We start from the raw sequence: 14,119 nt of genomic DNA, 5'->3' as shown, positions 1-14,119 counted from the left end.
TGGCGGTGCCATGCCCCATAGCGGAACAGCGCGTTGAATCCTACGCCAGAAGGGCCCCGGCAGCGCGAATGTCTCGGGCCGTCGAGGTCTGCTGCTTTGTCATAAAAGGGAGTTTCGAAGGGCATATCATGGGTGCGATCATACCAGCACTAATGCACCGGATCCCATCAGAACTCCGCAGCTAAGCGTGCTTGGGCGAGAGTAGTACTAGGATGGGTGACCCCCTGGGAAGTCCTCGTGTTGCACCCCTTTTATTTTTTGCCCGCTTTTTTATTTTTTGATAACATTTATTTTTAATTTTTCGGCTTTTGGCTTTTCCTCTTCGGATAATTTTTTTCCTCCGACAATAAACTGAGTCCGGAGACTGGCGGTGCCATGCCGCATAGCGGGACCAGCGCGTTGAATCCTACGCCAGAACGGCCCCGGCAGCGTGAATGTCTCGGGCCGTCGAGGTCTGCTGCTTTGTCATACTAGGGAGTTTCGAAGGGCATGTCGATGGTGCGATCATACCAGCACTAATGCACCGGATCCCATCAGAACTCCGCAGTTAAGCGTGCTTGGGCGAGAGTAGTACTAGGATGGGTGACCCCCTGGGAAGTCCTCGTGTTGCACCCTTTTTATTTTTTGCCCGCTTTTTTATTTTTTGATAATATTTATTTTTAATTTTTCGGCTTTTGGCTTTTCCTCTTCGGATAATTTTTTTCCCCCGAAAATAAACTGAGTCCGGTGACTCACGGTGCCATGCCGCATAGCGGAACAGCGCGTTGAATCCTACGCCAGAACGGCCCCGGCAGCGCGAATGTCTCGGGCCGTCGAGGTCTGCTGCTTTGTCATAAAAGGGTGTTTCGATGGGCATGTCATGGGTGCGATCATACCAGCACTAATGCACCGGATCCCATCAGAACTCCGCAGTTAAGCGTGCTTGGGCGAGAGTAGTACTAGGATGGGTGACCCCCTGGGAAGTCCTCGTGTTGCACCCCTTTTATTTTTTGCCCGCTTTTTTATTTTTTGATAATATTTATTTTTAATTTTTCGGCTTTTGGCTTTTCCTCTTCGGATAATTTTTTTCCCCCGAAAATAAACTGAGTCCGGAGACTCGCGGTGCCATGCCGCATAGCGGAACAGCGCGTTGAATCCTACGCCAGAACGGCCCCGGCAGCGCGAATGTCTCGGTCCGTCGAGGTCTGCTGCTTTGTCATAAAAGAGAGTTTCGAAGGGCATATCATGGGTGCGATCATACCAGCACTAATGCACCGGATCCCATCAGAACTCCGCAGTTAAGCGTGCTTGGGCGAGAGTAGTACTAGGATGGGTGACCCCCTGGGAAGTCCTCGTGTTGCACCCCTTTTATTTTTTGCCCGCTTTTTTATTTTTTGATAACATTTATTTTTAATTTTTCGGCTTTTGGCTTTTCCTCTTCGGATAATTTTTTTCCTCCGAAAATAAACTGAGTCCGGAGACTCGCGGTGCCATGCCGCATAGCGGAACAGCGCGTTGAATCCTACGCCAGAATGGCCCCGGCAGCGCGAATGTCTCGGTCCGTCGAGGTCTGCTGCTTTGTCATAAAAGGGTGTTTCGATGGACATGTCATGGGTGCGATCATACCAGCACTAATGCACCGGATCCCATCAGAACTCTGCAGTTAAGCGTGCTTGGGCGAGAGTAGTACTAGGATGGGTGACCCCCTGGGAAGTCCTCGTGTTGCACCCTTTTTATTTTTTGCCCGCTTTTTTATTTTTTGATAATATTTATTTTTAATTTTTCGGCTTTTGGCTTTTCCTCTTCGAATAATTTTTTTCCCCCGAAAATAAACTGAGTCCGGAGACTCGCGGTGCCATGCCGCATAGCGGAACAGCGCGTTGAATCCTACGCCAGAACGGCCCCGGCAGCGCGAATGTCTCGGGCCGTCGAGGTCTGCTGCTTTGTCATAAAAGGGTGTTTCGATGGGCATGTCATGGGTGCGATCATACCAGCACTAATGCACCGGATCCCATCAGAACTCTGCAGTTAAGCGTGCTTGGGCGAGAGTAGTACTAGGATGGGTGACCCCCTGAGAAGTCCTCGTGTTGCACCCTTTTTATTTTTTGCCCGCTTTTTTATTTTTTGATAATATTTATTTTTAATTTTTTGGCTTTTGGCTTTTCCTCTTCGGATAATTTTTTTTCCCCGATAATAAACTGAGTCCGGAGACTGGCGGTGCCATGCCGCATAGCGGGACCAGCGCGTTGAATCCTACGCCAGAACGGCCCCGGCAGCGCGAATGTCTCGGGCGGTCGAGGTCTGCTGCTTTGTCATAAAAGGGAGTTTCGAAGGGCATATCATGGGTGCGATCATACCAGCACTAATGCACCGGATCCCATCAGAACTTCGCAGTTAAGCGTGCTTGGGCGAGAGCAGTACTAGGATGGGTGACCCCCGGGAAGTCCTCGTGTTGCACCCCTTTTATTTTTTGCCCGCTTTTTTATTTTTTGATAATATTTATTTTTAATTTTTCGGCTTTTGGCTTTTCCTCTTCGGATAATTTTTTTCCCTCGAAAATAAACTGAGTCCGGAGACTCGCGGTGCCATGCCGCATAGCGGAACAGCGCGTTGAATCCTACGCCAGAAGGGCCCCGGCAGCGCGAATGTCTCGGGCCGTCGAGGTCTGCTGCTTTGTCATAAAAGGGAGTTTCGAAGGGCATATCATGGGTGCGATCATACCAGCACTAATGCACCGGATCCCATCAGAACTCCGCAGCTAAGCGTGCTTGGGCGAGAGTAGTACTAGGATGGGTGACCCCCTGGGAAGTCCTCGTGTTGCACCCCTTTTATTTTTTGCCCGCTTTTTTATTTTTTGATAACATTTATTTTTAATTTTTCGGCTTTTGGCTTTTCCTCTTCGGATAATTTTTTTCCCCCGAAAATAAACTAAGTCCGGAGACTCGCGGTGCCATGCCGCATAGCGGAACAGCGCGTTGAATCCTACGCCAGAACGGCCCCGGCAGCGCGAATGTCTCGGGCCGTCGAGGTCTGCTGCTTTGTCATAAAAGGGTGTTTCGATGGGCATGTCATGGGTGCGATCATACCAGCACTAATGCACCGGATCCCATCAGAACTCCGCAGTTAAGCGTGCTTGGGCGAGAGTAGTACTAGGATGGGTGACCCCCTGGGAAGTCCTCGTGTTGCACCCTTTTTATTTTTTGCCCGCTTTTTTATTTTTTGATAATATTTATTTTTAATTTTTCGGCTTTTGGCTTTTCCTCTTCGAATAATTTTTTTCCCCCGAAAATAAACTGAGTCCGGAGACTCGCGGTGCCATGCCGCATAGCGGAACAGCGCGTTGAATCCTACGCCAGAACGGCCCCGGCAGCGCGAATGTCTCGGGCCGTCGAGGTCTGCTGCTTTGTCATAAAAGGGTGTTTCGATGGGCATGTCATGGGTGCGATCATACCAGCACTAATGCACCGGATCCCATCAGAACTCCGCAGTTAAGCGTGCTTGGGCGAGAGTAGTACTAGGATGGGTGACCCCCTGGGAAGTCCTCGTGTTGCACCCCTTTTATTTTTTGCCCGCTTTTTTATTTTTTGATAACATTTATTTTTAATTTTTCGGCTTTTGGCTTTTCCTCTTCGGATAATTTTTTTCCCTCGAAAATAAACTGAGTCCGGAGACTCGCGGTGCCATGCCGCATAGCGGAACAGCGCGTTGAATCCTACGCCAGAACGGCCCCGGCAGCGCGAATGTCTCGGGCCGTCGAGGTCTGCTGCTTTGTCATAAAAGGGTGTTTCGAAGGGCATGTCATGGGTGCGATCATACCAGCACTAATGCACCGGATCCCATCAGAACTCCGCAGTTAAGCGTGCTTGGGCGAGAGTAGTACTAGGATGGGTGACCCCCTGGGAAGTCCTCGTGTTGCACCCTTTTTATTTTTTGCCCGCTTTTTTATTTTTTGATAATATTTATTTTTAATTTTTCGGCTTTTGGCTTTTCCTCTTCGGATAATTTTTTTCCCCCGAAAATAAACTGAGTCCGGAGACTCGCGGTGCCATGCCGCATAGCGGAACAGCGCGTTGAACCCTACGCCAGAACGGCCCCGGCAGCGCGAATGTCTCGGGCCGTCGAGGTCTGCTGCTTTGTCATAAAAGGGTATTTCGATGGGCATGTCATGGGTGCGATCATACCAGCACTAATGCACCGGATCCCATCAGAACTCCGCAGTTAAGCGTGCTTGGGCGAGAGTAGTACTAGGATGGGTGACCCCCTGGGAAGTCCTCGTGTTGCACCCCTTTTATTTTTTGCCCGCTTTTTTATTTTTTGATAATATTTATTTTTAATTTTTCGGCTTTTGGCTTTTCCTCTTCGGATAATTTTTTTCCCTCGAAAATAAACTGAGTCCGGAGACTCGCGGTGCCATGCCGCATAGCGGAATAGCGCGTTGAATCCTACGCCAGAACGGCCCCGGCAGCGCGAATGTCTCGGGCCGTCGAGGTCTGCTGCTTTGTCATAAAAGAGAGTTTCGAAGGGCATATCATGGGTGCGATCATACCAGCACTAATGCACCGGATCCCATCAGAACTCCGCAGTTAAGCGTGCTTGGGCGAGAGTAGTACTAGGATGGGTGACCCCTTGGAAAGTCCTCGTGTTGCACCCGTTTTATTTTTTGCCCGCTTTTTTATTTTTTGATAACATTTATTTTTAATTTTTCGGCTTTTGGCTTTTCCTCTTCGGATAATTTTTTTCCCCCAAAAATAAACTGAGTCCGGAGACTCGCGGTGCCATGCCGCATAGCGGAACAGCGCGTTGAATCCTACGCCAGAACGGCCCCGGCAGCGCGAATGTCTCGGTCCGTCGAGGTCTGCTGCTTTGTCATAAAAGGGTGTTTCGATGGGCATGTCATGGGTGCGATCATACCAGCACTAATGCACCGGATCCCATCAGAACTCTGCAGTCAAGCGTGCTTGGGCGAGAGTAGTACTAGGATGGGTGACCCCCTGAGAAGTCCTCGTGTTGCACCCTTTTTATTTTTTGCCCGCTTTTTTATTTTTTGATAATATTTATTTTTAATTTTTTGGCTTTTGGCTTTTCCTCTTCGGATAATTTTTTTCCCCCGACAATAAACTGAGTCCGGAGACTGGCGGTGCCATGCCGCATAGCGGGACCAGCGCGTTGAATCCTACGCCAGAACGGCCCCGGCAGCGCGAATGTCTCGGGCGGTCGAGGTCTGCTGCTTTGTCATAAAAGGGAGTTTTGAAGGGCATATTATGGGTGCGATCATACCAGCACTAATGCACCGGATCCCATCAGAACTCAGCAGTTTAGCGTGCTTGGGCGAGAGTAGTACTAGGATGGGTGACCCCCTGGAAAGTCCTCGTGTTGTACCCCTTTTATTTTTTGCCCGCTTTTTTATTTTTTGATAATATTTATTTTTAATTTTTTGGCTTTTGGCTTTTCCTCTTCGGATAATTTTTTTTCCCCGAAAATAAACTGAGTCCGGAGACTGGCGGTGCCATGCCGCATAGCAGGACCAGCGCGTTGAATTCTACGCCAGAACGGCCCCGGCAGCGCGAATGTCTCGGGCCGTCGAGGTCTGCTGCTTTGCCATAAAAGGGAGTTTCGAAGTGCATATCATGGGTGCGATCATACCAGCACTAATGCACCGGATCCCATCAGAACTCCGCAGTTAAGCGTGCTTGGGCGAGAGTGGTACTAGGATGGGTGACCCCCTGGGAAGTCCTCGTGTTGCACCCCTTTTATTTTTTGCCCGCTTTTTTATTTTTTGATAACATTTATTTTTAATTTTTCGGCTTTTGGCTTTTCCTCTTCGGATAATTTTTTTCCCCCAAAAATAAACTGAGTCCGGAGACTCGCGGTGCCATGCCGCATAGCGGAACAGCGCGTTGAATCCTACGCCAGAACGGCCCCGGCAGCGCGAATGTCTCGGTCCGTCGAGGTCTGCTGCTTTGTCATAAAAGGGTGTTTCGATGGGCATGTCATGGGTGCGATCATACCAGCACTAATGCACCGGATCCCATCAGAACTCTGCAGTTAAGCGTGCTTGGGCGAGAGTAGTACTAGGATGGGTGACCCCCTGAGAAGTCCTCGTGTTGCACCCTTTTTATTTTTTGCCCGCTTTTTTATTTTTTGATAATATTTATTTTTAATTTTTTGGCTTTTGGCTTTTCCTCTTCGGATAATTTTTTTCCCCCGACAATAAACTGAGTCCGGAGACTGGCGGTGCCATGCCGCATAGCGGGACCAGCGCGTTGAATCCTACGCCAGAACGGCCCCGGCAGCGCGAATGTCTCGGGCGGTCGAGGTCTGCTGCTTTGTCATAAAAGGGAGTTTTGAAGGGCATATTATGGGTGCGATCATACCAGCACTAATGCACCGGATCCCATCAGAACTTCGCAGTTAAGCGTGCTTGGGCGAGAGTAGTACTGGGATGGGTGACCCCCGGGAAGTCCTCGTGTTGCACCCCTTTTATTTTTTGCCCGCTTTTTTATTTTTTGATAATATTTATTTTTAATTTTTCGGCTTTTCCTCTTCGGATAATTTTTTTTCCTCGAAAATAAACTGAGTCCGGAGACTCGCGGTGCCATGCCGCATAGCGGAACAGCGCGTTGAATCCTACGCCAGAACGGCCCCGGCAGCGCGAATGTCTCGGGCCGTCGAGGTCTGCTGCTTTGTCATAAAAGGGAGTTTCGAAGGGCATATCATGGGTGCGATCATACCAGCACTAATGCACCGGATCCCATCAGAACTCCGCAGTTAAGCGTGCTTGGGCGAGAGTAGTACTAGGATGGGTGACCCCCTGGGAAGTCCTCGTGTTGCACCCCTTTTATTTTTTGCCCGCTTTTTTATTTTTTGATAACATTTATTTTTAATTTTTCGGCTTTTGGCTTTTCCTCTTCGGATAATTTTTTTCCCTCGAAAATAAACTGAGTCCGGAGACTCGCGGTGCCACGCCGCATAGCGGAACAGCGCGTTGAATCCTACGCCAGAACGGCCCCGGCAGCGCGAATGTCTCGGGCCGTCGAGGTCTGCTGCTTTGTCATAAAAGGGTGTTTCGAAGGGCATGTCATGGGTGCGATCATACCAGCACTAATGCACCGGATCCCATCAGAACTCCGCAGTTAAGCGTGCTTGGGCGAGAGTAGTACTAGGATGGGTGACCCCCTGGGAAGTCCTCGTGTTGCACCCTTTTTATTTTTTGCCCGCTTTTTTATTTTTTGATAATATTTATTTTTAATTTTTCGGCTTTTGGCTTTTCCTCTTCGGATAATTTTTTTCCCCCGAAAATAAACTGAGTCCGGAGACTCGCGGTGCCATGCCGCATAGCGGAACAGCGCGTTGAACCCTACGCCAGAACGGCCCCGGCAGCGCGAATGTCTCGGGCCGTCGAGGTCTGCTGCTTTGTCATAAAAGGGTATTTCGATGGGCATGTCATGGGTGCGATCATACCAGCACTAATGCACCGGATCCCATCAGAACTCCGCAGTTAAGCGTGCTTGGGCGAGAGTAGTACTAGGATGGGTGACCCCCTGGGAAGTCCTCGTGTTGCACCCCTTTTATTTTTTGCCCGCTTTTTTATTTTTTGATAATATTTATTTTTAATTTTTCGGCTTTTGGCTTTTCCTCTTCGGATAATTTTTTTCCCTCGAAAATAAACTGAGTCCGGAGACTCGCGGTGTCATGCCGCATAGCGGAATAGCGCGTTGAATCCTACGCCAGAACGGCCCCGGCAGCGCGAATGTCTCGGGCCGTCGAGGTCTGCTGCTTTGTCATAAAAGAGAGTTTCGAAGGGCATATCATGGGTGCGATCATACCAGCACTAATGCACCGGATCCCATCAGAACTCCGCAGTTAAGCGTGCTTGGGCGAGAGTAGTACTAGGATGGGTGACCCCTTGGAAAGTCCTCGTGTTGCACCCGTTTTATTTTTTGCCCGCTTTTTTATTTTTTGATAACATTTATTTTTAATTTTTCGGCTTTTGGCTTTTCCTCTTCGGATAATTTTTTTCCCCCGAAAATAAACTGAGTCCGGAGACTCGCGGTGCCATGCCGCATAGCGGAACAGCGCGTTGAATCCTACGCCAGAACGGCCCCGGCAGCGCGAATGTCTCGGTCCGTCGAGGTCTGCTGCTTTGTCATAAAAGGGTGTTTCGATGGGCATGTCATGGGTGCGATCATACCAGCACTAATGCACCGGATCCCATCAGAACTCTGCAGTTAAGCGTGCTTGGGCGAGAGTAGTACTAGGATGGGTGACCCCCTGAGAAGTCCTCGTGTTGCACCCTTTTTATTTTTTGCCCGCTTTTTTATTTTTTGATAATATTTATTTTTAATTTTTTGGCTTTTGGCTTTTCCTCTTCGGATAATTTTTTTCCCCCGACAATAAACTGAGTCCGGAGACTGGCGGTGCCATGCCGCATAGCGGGACCAGCGCGTTGAATCCTACGCCAGAACGGCCCCGGCAGCGCGAATGTCTCGGGCGGTCGAGGTCTGCTGCTTTGTCATAAAAGGGAGTTTTGAAGGGCATATTATGGGTGCGATCATACCAGCACTAATGCACCGGATCCCATCAGAACTTCGCAGTTAAGCGTGCTTGGGCGAGAGTAGTACTGGGATGGGTGACCCCCGGGAAGTCCTCGTGTTGCACCCCTTTTATTTTTTGCCCGCTTTTTTATTTTTTGATAATATTTATTTTTAATTTTTCAGCTTTTCCTCTTCGGATAATTTTTTTCCCTCGAAAATAAACTGAGTCCGGAGACTCGCGGTGCCATGCCGCATAGCGGAACAGCGCGTTGAATCCTACGCCAGAACGGCCCCGGCAGCGCGAATGTCTCGGGCCGTCGAGGTCTGCTGCTTTGTCATAAAAGGGAGTTTCGAAGGGCATATCATGGGTGCGATCATACCAGCACTAATGCACCGGATCCCATCAGAACTCCGCAGTTAAGCGTGCTTGGGCGAGAGTAGTACTAGGATGGGTGACCCCCTGGGAAGTCCTCGTGTTGCACCCCTTTTATTTTTTGCCCGCTTTTTTATTTTTTGATAACATTTATTTTTAATTTTTCGGCTTTTGGCTTTTCCTCTTCGGATAATTTTTTTCCCTCGAAAATAAACTGAGTCCGGAGACTCGCGGTGCCATGCCGCATAGCGGAACAGCGCGTTGAATCCTACGCCAGAACGGCCCCGGCAGCGCGAATGTCTCGGGCCGTCGAGGTCTGCTGCTTTGTCATAAAAGGGTGTTTCGAAGGGCATGTCATGGGTGCGATCATACCAGCACTAATGCACCGGATCCCATCAGAACTCCGCAGTTAAGCGTGCTTGGGCGAGAGTAGTACTAGGATGGGTGACCCCCTGGGAAGTCCTCGTGTTGCACCCTTTTTATTTTTTGCCCGCTTTTTTATTTTTTGATAATATTTATTTTTAATTTTTCGGCTTTTGGCTTTTCCTCTTCGGATAATTTTTTTCCCCCGAAAATAAACTGAGTCCGGAGACTCGCGGTGCCATGCCGCATAGCGGAACAGCGCGTTGAACCCTACGCCAGAACGGCCCCGGCAGTGCGAATGTCTCGGGCCGTCGAGGTCTGCTGCTTTGTCATAAAAGGGTATTTCGATGGGCATGTCATGGGTGCGATCAGACCAGCACTAATGCACTGGATCCCATCAGAACTCCGCAGTTAAGCGTGCTTGGGCGAGAGTAGTACTAGGATGGGTGACCCCCTGGGAAGTCCTCGTGTTGCACCCCTTTTATTTTTTGCCAGCTTTTTTATTTTTTGATAATATTTATTTTTAATTTTTCGGCTTTTGGCTTTTCCTCTTCGGATAATTTTTTTCCCTCGAAAATAAACTGAGTCCGGAGACTCGCGGTGCCATGCCGCATAGCGGAATAGCGCGTTGAATCCTACGCCAGAACGGCCCCGGCAGCGCGAATGTCTCGGGCCGTCGAGGTCTGCTGCTTTGTCATAAAAGAGAGTTTCGAAGGGCATATCATGGGTGCGATCATACCAGCACTAATGCACCGGATCCCATCAGAACTCCGCAGTTAAGCGTGCTTGGGCGAGAGTAGTACTAGGATGGGTGACCCCTTGGAAAGTCCTCGTGTTGCACCCGTTTTATTTTTTGCCCGCTTTTTTATTTTTTGATAACATTTATTTTTAATTTTTCGGCTTTTGGCTTTTCCTCTTCGGATAATTTTTTTCCCCCGAAAATAAACTGAGTCCGGAGACTCGCGGTGCCATGCCGCATAGCGGAACAGCGCGTTGAATCCTACGCCAGAACGGCCCCGGCAGCGCGAATGTCTCGGTCCGTCGAGGTCTGCTGCTTTGTCATAAAAGGGTGTTTCGATGGGCATGTCATGGGTGCGATCATACCAGCACTAATGCACCGGATCCCATCAGAACTCTGCAGTTAAGCGTGCTTGGGCGAGAGTAGTACTAGGATGGGTGACCCCCTGAGAAGTCCTCGTGTTGCACCCTTTTTATTTTTTGCCCGCTTTTTTATTTTTTGATAATATTTATTTTTAATTTTTTGGCTTTTGGCTTTTCCTCTTCGGATAATTTTTTTTCCCCGACAATAAACTGAGTCCGGAGACTGGCGGTGCCATGCCGCATAGCGGGACCAGCGCGTTGAATCCTACGCCAGAACGGCCCCGGCAGCGCGAATGTCTCGGGCGGTCGAGGTCTGCTGCTTTGTCATAAAAGGGAGTTTCGAAGGGCATATCATGGGTGCGATCATACCAGCACTAATGCACCGGATCCCATCAGAACTTCGCAGTTAAGCGTGCTTGGGCGAGAGTAGTACTTGGATGGGTGACCCCCGGGAAGTCCTCGTGTTGCACCCCTTTTATTTTTTGCCCGCTTTTTTATTTTTTGATAATATTTTTTTTTAATTTTTCGGCTTTTGGCTTTTCCTCTTCGGATAATTTTTTTTCCTCGAAAATAAACTGAGTCCGGAGACTCGCGGTGCCATGCCGCATAGCGGAACAGCGCGTTGAATCCTACGCCAGAACGGCCTCGGCAGCGCGAATGTCTTGGGCCGTCGAGGTCTGCTGCTTTGTCATAAAAGGGAGTTTCGAAGGGCATATCATGGGTGCGATCATACCAGCACTAATGCACCGGATCCCATCAGAACTCCGCAGTTAAGCGTGCTTGGGCGAGAGTAGTACTAGGATGGGTGACCCCCTGGGAAGTCCTCGTGTTGCACCCCTTTTATTTTTTGCCCGCTTTTTTATTTTTTGATAACATTTATTTTTAATTTTTCGGCTTTTGGCTTTTCCTCTTCGGATAATTTTTTTCCCTCGAAAATAAACTGAGTCCGGAGACTCGCGGTGCCATGCCGCATAGCGGAACAGCGCGTTGAATCCTACGCCAGAACGGCCCCGGCAGCGCGAATGTCTCGGGCCGTCGAGGTCTGCTGCTTTGTCATAAAAGGGTGTTTCGAAGGGCATGTCATGGGTGCGATCATACCAGCACTAATGCACCGGATCCCATCAGAACTCCGCAGTTAAGCGTGCTTGGGCGAGAGTAGTACTAGGATGGGTGACCCCCTGGGATGTCCTCGTGCTGCACCCCTTTTATTTTTTGCCCGCTTTTTTATTTTTTGATAATATTTATTTTTAATTTTTTGGCTTTTGGCTTTTCCTCTTCGGATAATTTTTTCCCTCCGAAAATAAACTGAGTCCGGAGACTGGCGGTGCCATGCCCCATAGCGGAACAGCGCGTTGAATCATACGCCAGAACGGCCCCCGCAGCGCGAATGTCTCGGGCCGTCGAGGTCTGCTGCTTTGTTTTAAAAGGGAGTTTCGAAGGGCATGTCTTGGGTGCGATCATACCAGCACTAATGCACCGGATCCCATCAGAACTCCGCAGTTAAGCGTGCTTGGGCGAGAGTAGTACTAGGATGGGTGACCCCCTGGGAAGTCCTTGTGTTGCACCCTTTTTATTTTTTGCCCGCTTTTTTATTTTTTGATAATATTTATTTTTAATTTTTCGGCTTTTGGCTTTTCCTCTTCGGATAATTTTTTTCCTCCGACAATAAACTGAGTCCGGAGACTGGCGGTGCCATGCCGCATAGCGGGACCAACGCGTTGAATCCTACGCCAGAACGGCCCCGGCAGCGTGAATGTCTCGGGCCGTCGAGGTCTGCTGCTTTGTCATACTAGGGAGTTTCGAAGGGCATGTCGATGGTGCGATCATACCAGCACTAATGCACCGAATCCCATCAGAACTCCGCAGTTAAGCGTGCTTGGGCGAGAGTAGTACTAGGATGGGTGACCCCCTGGGAAGTCCTCGTGTTGCACCCTTTTTATTTTTTGCCCGCTTTTTTATTTTTTGATAATATTTATTTTTAATTTTTCGGCTTTTGGCTTTTCCTCTTCGGATAATTTTTTTCCCCCGAAAATAAACTGAGTCCGGTGACTCGCGGTGCCATGCCGCATAGCGGAACAGCGCGTTGAATCCTACGCCAGAACGGCCCCGGCAGCGCGAATGTCTCGGGCCGTCGAGGTCTGCTGCTTTGTCATAAAAGGGTGTTTCGATGGGCATGTCATGGGTGCGATCATACCAGCACTAATGCACCGGATCCCATCAGAACTCCGCAGTTAAGCGTGCTTGGGCGAGAGTAGTACTAGGATGGGTGACCCCCTGGGAAGTCCTCGTGTTGCACCCCTTTTATTTTTTGCCCGCTTTTTTATTTTTTGATAATATTTATTTTTAATTTTTCGGCTTTTGGCTTTTCCTCTTCGGATAATTTTTTTCCCCCGAAAATAAACTGAGTCCGGAGACTCGCGGTGCCATGCCGCATAGCGGAACAGCGCGTTGAATCCTACGCCAGAACGGCCCCGGCGGCGCGAATGTCTCGGTCCGTCGAGGTCTGCTGCTTTGTCATAAAAGAGAGTTTCGAAGGGCATATCATGGGTGCGATCATACCAGCACTAATGCACCGGATCCCATCAGAACTCCGCAGTTAAGCGTGCTTGGGCGAGAGTAGTACTAGGATGGGTGACCCCCTGGGAAGTCCTCGTGTTGCACCCCTTTTATTTTTTGCCCGCTTTTTTATTTTTTGATAACATTTATTTTTAATTTTTCGGCTTTTGGCTTTTCCTCTTCGGATAATTTTTTTCCTCCGAAAATAAACTGAGTCCGGAGACTCGCGGTGCCATGCCGCATAGCGGAACAGCGCGTTGAATCCTACGCCAGAACGGCCCCGGCAGCGCGAATGTCTCGGTCCGTCGAGGTCTGCTGCTTTGTCATAAAAGGGTGTTTCGATGGGCATGTCATGGGTGCGATCATACCAGCACTAATGCACCGGATCCCATCAGAACTCTGCAGTTAAGCGTGCTTGGGCGAGAGTAGTACTAAGATGGGTGACCCCCTGAGAAGTCCTCGTGTTGCACCCTTTTTATTTTTTGCCCGCTTTTTTATTTTTTGATAATATTTATTTTTAATTTTTTGGCTTTTGGCTTTTCCTCTTCGGATAATTTTTTTCCCCCGACAATAAACTGAGTCCGGAGACTGGCGGTGCCATGCCGCATAGCGGGACCAGCGCGTTGAATCCTACGCCAGAACGGCCCCGGCAGCGCGAATGTCTCGGGCGGTCGAGGTCTGCTGCTTTGTCATAAAAGGGAGTTTCGAAGGGCATATCATGGGTGCGATCATACCAGCACTAATGCACCGGATCCCATCAGAACTTCGCAGTTAAGCGTGTTTGGGCGAGAGTAGTACTAGGATGGGTGACCCCCGGGAAGTCCTCGTGTTGCACCCCTTTTATTTTTTGCCCGCTTTTTTATTTTTTGATAATATTTATTTTTAATTTTTCGGCTTTTGGCTTTTCCTCTTCGGATAATTTTTTTCCCTCGAAAATAAACTGAGTCCGGAGACTCGCGGTGCCATGCCGCATAGCGGAACAGCGCGTTGAATCCTACGCCAGAAGGGCCCCGGCAGCGCGAATGTCTCGGGCCGTCGAGGTCTGCTGCTTTGTCATAAAAGGGAGTTTCGAAGGGCATATCATGGGTGCGATCATACCAGCACTAATGCACCGGATCCCATCAGAACTCCGTAGCTAAGCGTGCTTGGGCGAGAGTAGTACTAGGATGGGTGACCCCCTGGGAAGTCCTCGTGTTGCACCCCTTTTATTTTT

The 14,119-nt window shown here is 49.4% G+C and overlaps 38 non-coding genes and 1 pseudogene across 38 annotated transcripts; all 39 read left to right on the top strand.

Annotated features, from left to right (window-relative positions):
* The first annotated feature begins 130 nt into the window (after positions 1 to 130).
* Positions 131 to 249, top strand: LOC149761655 (5S ribosomal RNA). The gene has a single exon (XR_016412474.1). It is a non-coding gene; the product is annotated as a 5S ribosomal RNA (ribosomal RNA).
* Positions 250 to 496: 247 nt separating this feature from the next.
* LOC149761654 (5S ribosomal RNA) lies at positions 497 to 615 on the top strand. Its single transcript, XR_016401985.1, has one exon. It is a non-coding gene; the product is annotated as a 5S ribosomal RNA (ribosomal RNA).
* A 246-nt stretch (positions 616 to 861) lies between these two features.
* LOC149761653 (5S ribosomal RNA) lies at positions 862 to 980 on the top strand. The gene has a single exon (XR_016410040.1). It is a non-coding gene; the product is annotated as a 5S ribosomal RNA (ribosomal RNA).
* A 246-nt stretch (positions 981 to 1,226) lies between these two features.
* Positions 1,227 to 1,345, top strand: LOC149761652 (5S ribosomal RNA). Its single transcript, XR_016410039.1, has one exon. It is a non-coding gene; the product is annotated as a 5S ribosomal RNA (ribosomal RNA).
* Positions 1,346 to 1,591: 246 nt separating this feature from the next.
* On the top strand, positions 1,592 to 1,710 carry LOC149761651 (5S ribosomal RNA). Its single transcript, XR_016401698.1, has one exon. It is a non-coding gene; the product is annotated as a 5S ribosomal RNA (ribosomal RNA).
* A 246-nt stretch (positions 1,711 to 1,956) lies between these two features.
* LOC149761650 (5S ribosomal RNA) lies at positions 1,957 to 2,075 on the top strand. Its single transcript, XR_016402538.1, has one exon. It is a non-coding gene; the product is annotated as a 5S ribosomal RNA (ribosomal RNA).
* A 247-nt stretch (positions 2,076 to 2,322) lies between these two features.
* On the top strand, positions 2,323 to 2,440 carry LOC149761649 (5S ribosomal RNA). The gene has a single exon (XR_016407810.1). It is a non-coding gene; the product is annotated as a 5S ribosomal RNA (ribosomal RNA).
* A 246-nt stretch (positions 2,441 to 2,686) lies between these two features.
* Positions 2,687 to 2,805, top strand: LOC149761648 (5S ribosomal RNA). The gene has a single exon (XR_016412473.1). It is a non-coding gene; the product is annotated as a 5S ribosomal RNA (ribosomal RNA).
* A 246-nt stretch (positions 2,806 to 3,051) lies between these two features.
* On the top strand, positions 3,052 to 3,170 carry LOC149761647 (5S ribosomal RNA). Its single transcript, XR_016412143.1, has one exon. It is a non-coding gene; the product is annotated as a 5S ribosomal RNA (ribosomal RNA).
* Positions 3,171 to 3,416: 246 nt separating this feature from the next.
* LOC149761646 (5S ribosomal RNA) lies at positions 3,417 to 3,535 on the top strand. Its single transcript, XR_016410038.1, has one exon. It is a non-coding gene; the product is annotated as a 5S ribosomal RNA (ribosomal RNA).
* A 246-nt stretch (positions 3,536 to 3,781) lies between these two features.
* LOC149761645 (5S ribosomal RNA) lies at positions 3,782 to 3,900 on the top strand. The gene has a single exon (XR_016412142.1). It is a non-coding gene; the product is annotated as a 5S ribosomal RNA (ribosomal RNA).
* Positions 3,901 to 4,146: 246 nt separating this feature from the next.
* On the top strand, positions 4,147 to 4,265 carry LOC149761644 (5S ribosomal RNA). Its single transcript, XR_016410037.1, has one exon. It is a non-coding gene; the product is annotated as a 5S ribosomal RNA (ribosomal RNA).
* A 246-nt stretch (positions 4,266 to 4,511) lies between these two features.
* LOC149761643 (5S ribosomal RNA) lies at positions 4,512 to 4,630 on the top strand. Its single transcript, XR_016405044.1, has one exon. It is a non-coding gene; the product is annotated as a 5S ribosomal RNA (ribosomal RNA).
* Positions 4,631 to 4,876: 246 nt separating this feature from the next.
* Positions 4,877 to 4,995, top strand: LOC149761642 (5S ribosomal RNA). The gene has a single exon (XR_016404526.1). It is a non-coding gene; the product is annotated as a 5S ribosomal RNA (ribosomal RNA).
* A 247-nt stretch (positions 4,996 to 5,242) lies between these two features.
* LOC149761641 (5S ribosomal RNA) lies at positions 5,243 to 5,361 on the top strand (annotated as a pseudogene).
* A 247-nt stretch (positions 5,362 to 5,608) lies between these two features.
* LOC149761640 (5S ribosomal RNA) lies at positions 5,609 to 5,727 on the top strand. Its single transcript, XR_016401600.1, has one exon. It is a non-coding gene; the product is annotated as a 5S ribosomal RNA (ribosomal RNA).
* A 246-nt stretch (positions 5,728 to 5,973) lies between these two features.
* On the top strand, positions 5,974 to 6,092 carry LOC149761639 (5S ribosomal RNA). Its single transcript, XR_016402536.1, has one exon. It is a non-coding gene; the product is annotated as a 5S ribosomal RNA (ribosomal RNA).
* Positions 6,093 to 6,339: 247 nt separating this feature from the next.
* Positions 6,340 to 6,457, top strand: LOC149761638 (5S ribosomal RNA). Its single transcript, XR_016406913.1, has one exon. It is a non-coding gene; the product is annotated as a 5S ribosomal RNA (ribosomal RNA).
* Positions 6,458 to 6,696: 239 nt separating this feature from the next.
* On the top strand, positions 6,697 to 6,815 carry LOC149761637 (5S ribosomal RNA). Its single transcript, XR_016410036.1, has one exon. It is a non-coding gene; the product is annotated as a 5S ribosomal RNA (ribosomal RNA).
* A 246-nt stretch (positions 6,816 to 7,061) lies between these two features.
* On the top strand, positions 7,062 to 7,180 carry LOC149761636 (5S ribosomal RNA). Its single transcript, XR_016412141.1, has one exon. It is a non-coding gene; the product is annotated as a 5S ribosomal RNA (ribosomal RNA).
* A 246-nt stretch (positions 7,181 to 7,426) lies between these two features.
* Positions 7,427 to 7,545, top strand: LOC149761635 (5S ribosomal RNA). The gene has a single exon (XR_016410035.1). It is a non-coding gene; the product is annotated as a 5S ribosomal RNA (ribosomal RNA).
* A 246-nt stretch (positions 7,546 to 7,791) lies between these two features.
* LOC149761634 (5S ribosomal RNA) lies at positions 7,792 to 7,910 on the top strand. The gene has a single exon (XR_016405043.1). It is a non-coding gene; the product is annotated as a 5S ribosomal RNA (ribosomal RNA).
* A 246-nt stretch (positions 7,911 to 8,156) lies between these two features.
* On the top strand, positions 8,157 to 8,275 carry LOC149761633 (5S ribosomal RNA). Its single transcript, XR_016402535.1, has one exon. It is a non-coding gene; the product is annotated as a 5S ribosomal RNA (ribosomal RNA).
* A 247-nt stretch (positions 8,276 to 8,522) lies between these two features.
* On the top strand, positions 8,523 to 8,640 carry LOC149761632 (5S ribosomal RNA). The gene has a single exon (XR_016406912.1). It is a non-coding gene; the product is annotated as a 5S ribosomal RNA (ribosomal RNA).
* Positions 8,641 to 8,879: 239 nt separating this feature from the next.
* Positions 8,880 to 8,998, top strand: LOC149761631 (5S ribosomal RNA). Its single transcript, XR_016410034.1, has one exon. It is a non-coding gene; the product is annotated as a 5S ribosomal RNA (ribosomal RNA).
* A 246-nt stretch (positions 8,999 to 9,244) lies between these two features.
* On the top strand, positions 9,245 to 9,363 carry LOC149761630 (5S ribosomal RNA). Its single transcript, XR_016412140.1, has one exon. It is a non-coding gene; the product is annotated as a 5S ribosomal RNA (ribosomal RNA).
* A 246-nt stretch (positions 9,364 to 9,609) lies between these two features.
* On the top strand, positions 9,610 to 9,728 carry LOC149761629 (5S ribosomal RNA). Its single transcript, XR_016405160.1, has one exon. It is a non-coding gene; the product is annotated as a 5S ribosomal RNA (ribosomal RNA).
* A 246-nt stretch (positions 9,729 to 9,974) lies between these two features.
* Positions 9,975 to 10,093, top strand: LOC149761628 (5S ribosomal RNA). The gene has a single exon (XR_016405042.1). It is a non-coding gene; the product is annotated as a 5S ribosomal RNA (ribosomal RNA).
* A 246-nt stretch (positions 10,094 to 10,339) lies between these two features.
* Positions 10,340 to 10,458, top strand: LOC149761627 (5S ribosomal RNA). The gene has a single exon (XR_016402534.1). It is a non-coding gene; the product is annotated as a 5S ribosomal RNA (ribosomal RNA).
* Positions 10,459 to 10,705: 247 nt separating this feature from the next.
* Positions 10,706 to 10,823, top strand: LOC149761626 (5S ribosomal RNA). Its single transcript, XR_016407167.1, has one exon. It is a non-coding gene; the product is annotated as a 5S ribosomal RNA (ribosomal RNA).
* Positions 10,824 to 11,069: 246 nt separating this feature from the next.
* On the top strand, positions 11,070 to 11,188 carry LOC149761625 (5S ribosomal RNA). The gene has a single exon (XR_016410033.1). It is a non-coding gene; the product is annotated as a 5S ribosomal RNA (ribosomal RNA).
* A 246-nt stretch (positions 11,189 to 11,434) lies between these two features.
* On the top strand, positions 11,435 to 11,553 carry LOC149761624 (5S ribosomal RNA). The gene has a single exon (XR_016406721.1). It is a non-coding gene; the product is annotated as a 5S ribosomal RNA (ribosomal RNA).
* Positions 11,554 to 11,799: 246 nt separating this feature from the next.
* LOC149761623 (5S ribosomal RNA) lies at positions 11,800 to 11,918 on the top strand. Its single transcript, XR_016400902.1, has one exon. It is a non-coding gene; the product is annotated as a 5S ribosomal RNA (ribosomal RNA).
* A 247-nt stretch (positions 11,919 to 12,165) lies between these two features.
* LOC149761622 (5S ribosomal RNA) lies at positions 12,166 to 12,284 on the top strand. The gene has a single exon (XR_016406909.1). It is a non-coding gene; the product is annotated as a 5S ribosomal RNA (ribosomal RNA).
* Positions 12,285 to 12,530: 246 nt separating this feature from the next.
* Positions 12,531 to 12,649, top strand: LOC149761621 (5S ribosomal RNA). The gene has a single exon (XR_016410032.1). It is a non-coding gene; the product is annotated as a 5S ribosomal RNA (ribosomal RNA).
* A 246-nt stretch (positions 12,650 to 12,895) lies between these two features.
* Positions 12,896 to 13,014, top strand: LOC149761620 (5S ribosomal RNA). The gene has a single exon (XR_016410030.1). It is a non-coding gene; the product is annotated as a 5S ribosomal RNA (ribosomal RNA).
* A 246-nt stretch (positions 13,015 to 13,260) lies between these two features.
* On the top strand, positions 13,261 to 13,379 carry LOC149761619 (5S ribosomal RNA). Its single transcript, XR_016403219.1, has one exon. It is a non-coding gene; the product is annotated as a 5S ribosomal RNA (ribosomal RNA).
* Positions 13,380 to 13,626: 247 nt separating this feature from the next.
* LOC149761618 (5S ribosomal RNA) lies at positions 13,627 to 13,744 on the top strand. Its single transcript, XR_016408116.1, has one exon. It is a non-coding gene; the product is annotated as a 5S ribosomal RNA (ribosomal RNA).
* Positions 13,745 to 13,990: 246 nt separating this feature from the next.
* LOC149761617 (5S ribosomal RNA) lies at positions 13,991 to 14,109 on the top strand. Its single transcript, XR_016412684.1, has one exon. It is a non-coding gene; the product is annotated as a 5S ribosomal RNA (ribosomal RNA).
* The last annotated feature ends 10 nt before the right edge of the window (positions 14,110 to 14,119 follow it).

This window comes from Phoenix dactylifera, chromosome 4 (assembly GCF_051530095.1).
Source record: "Phoenix dactylifera cultivar Ajwa chromosome 4, Ajwa_hap1_PhDact_Kaust_v1.1, whole genome shotgun sequence".
NCBI classification, from domain to species: domain Eukaryota; kingdom Viridiplantae; phylum Streptophyta; class Magnoliopsida; order Arecales; family Arecaceae; genus Phoenix; species Phoenix dactylifera.
Note: the sequence above shows the minus strand (reverse complement) of the source record. Positions and strands in the feature narration are given on the sequence as shown.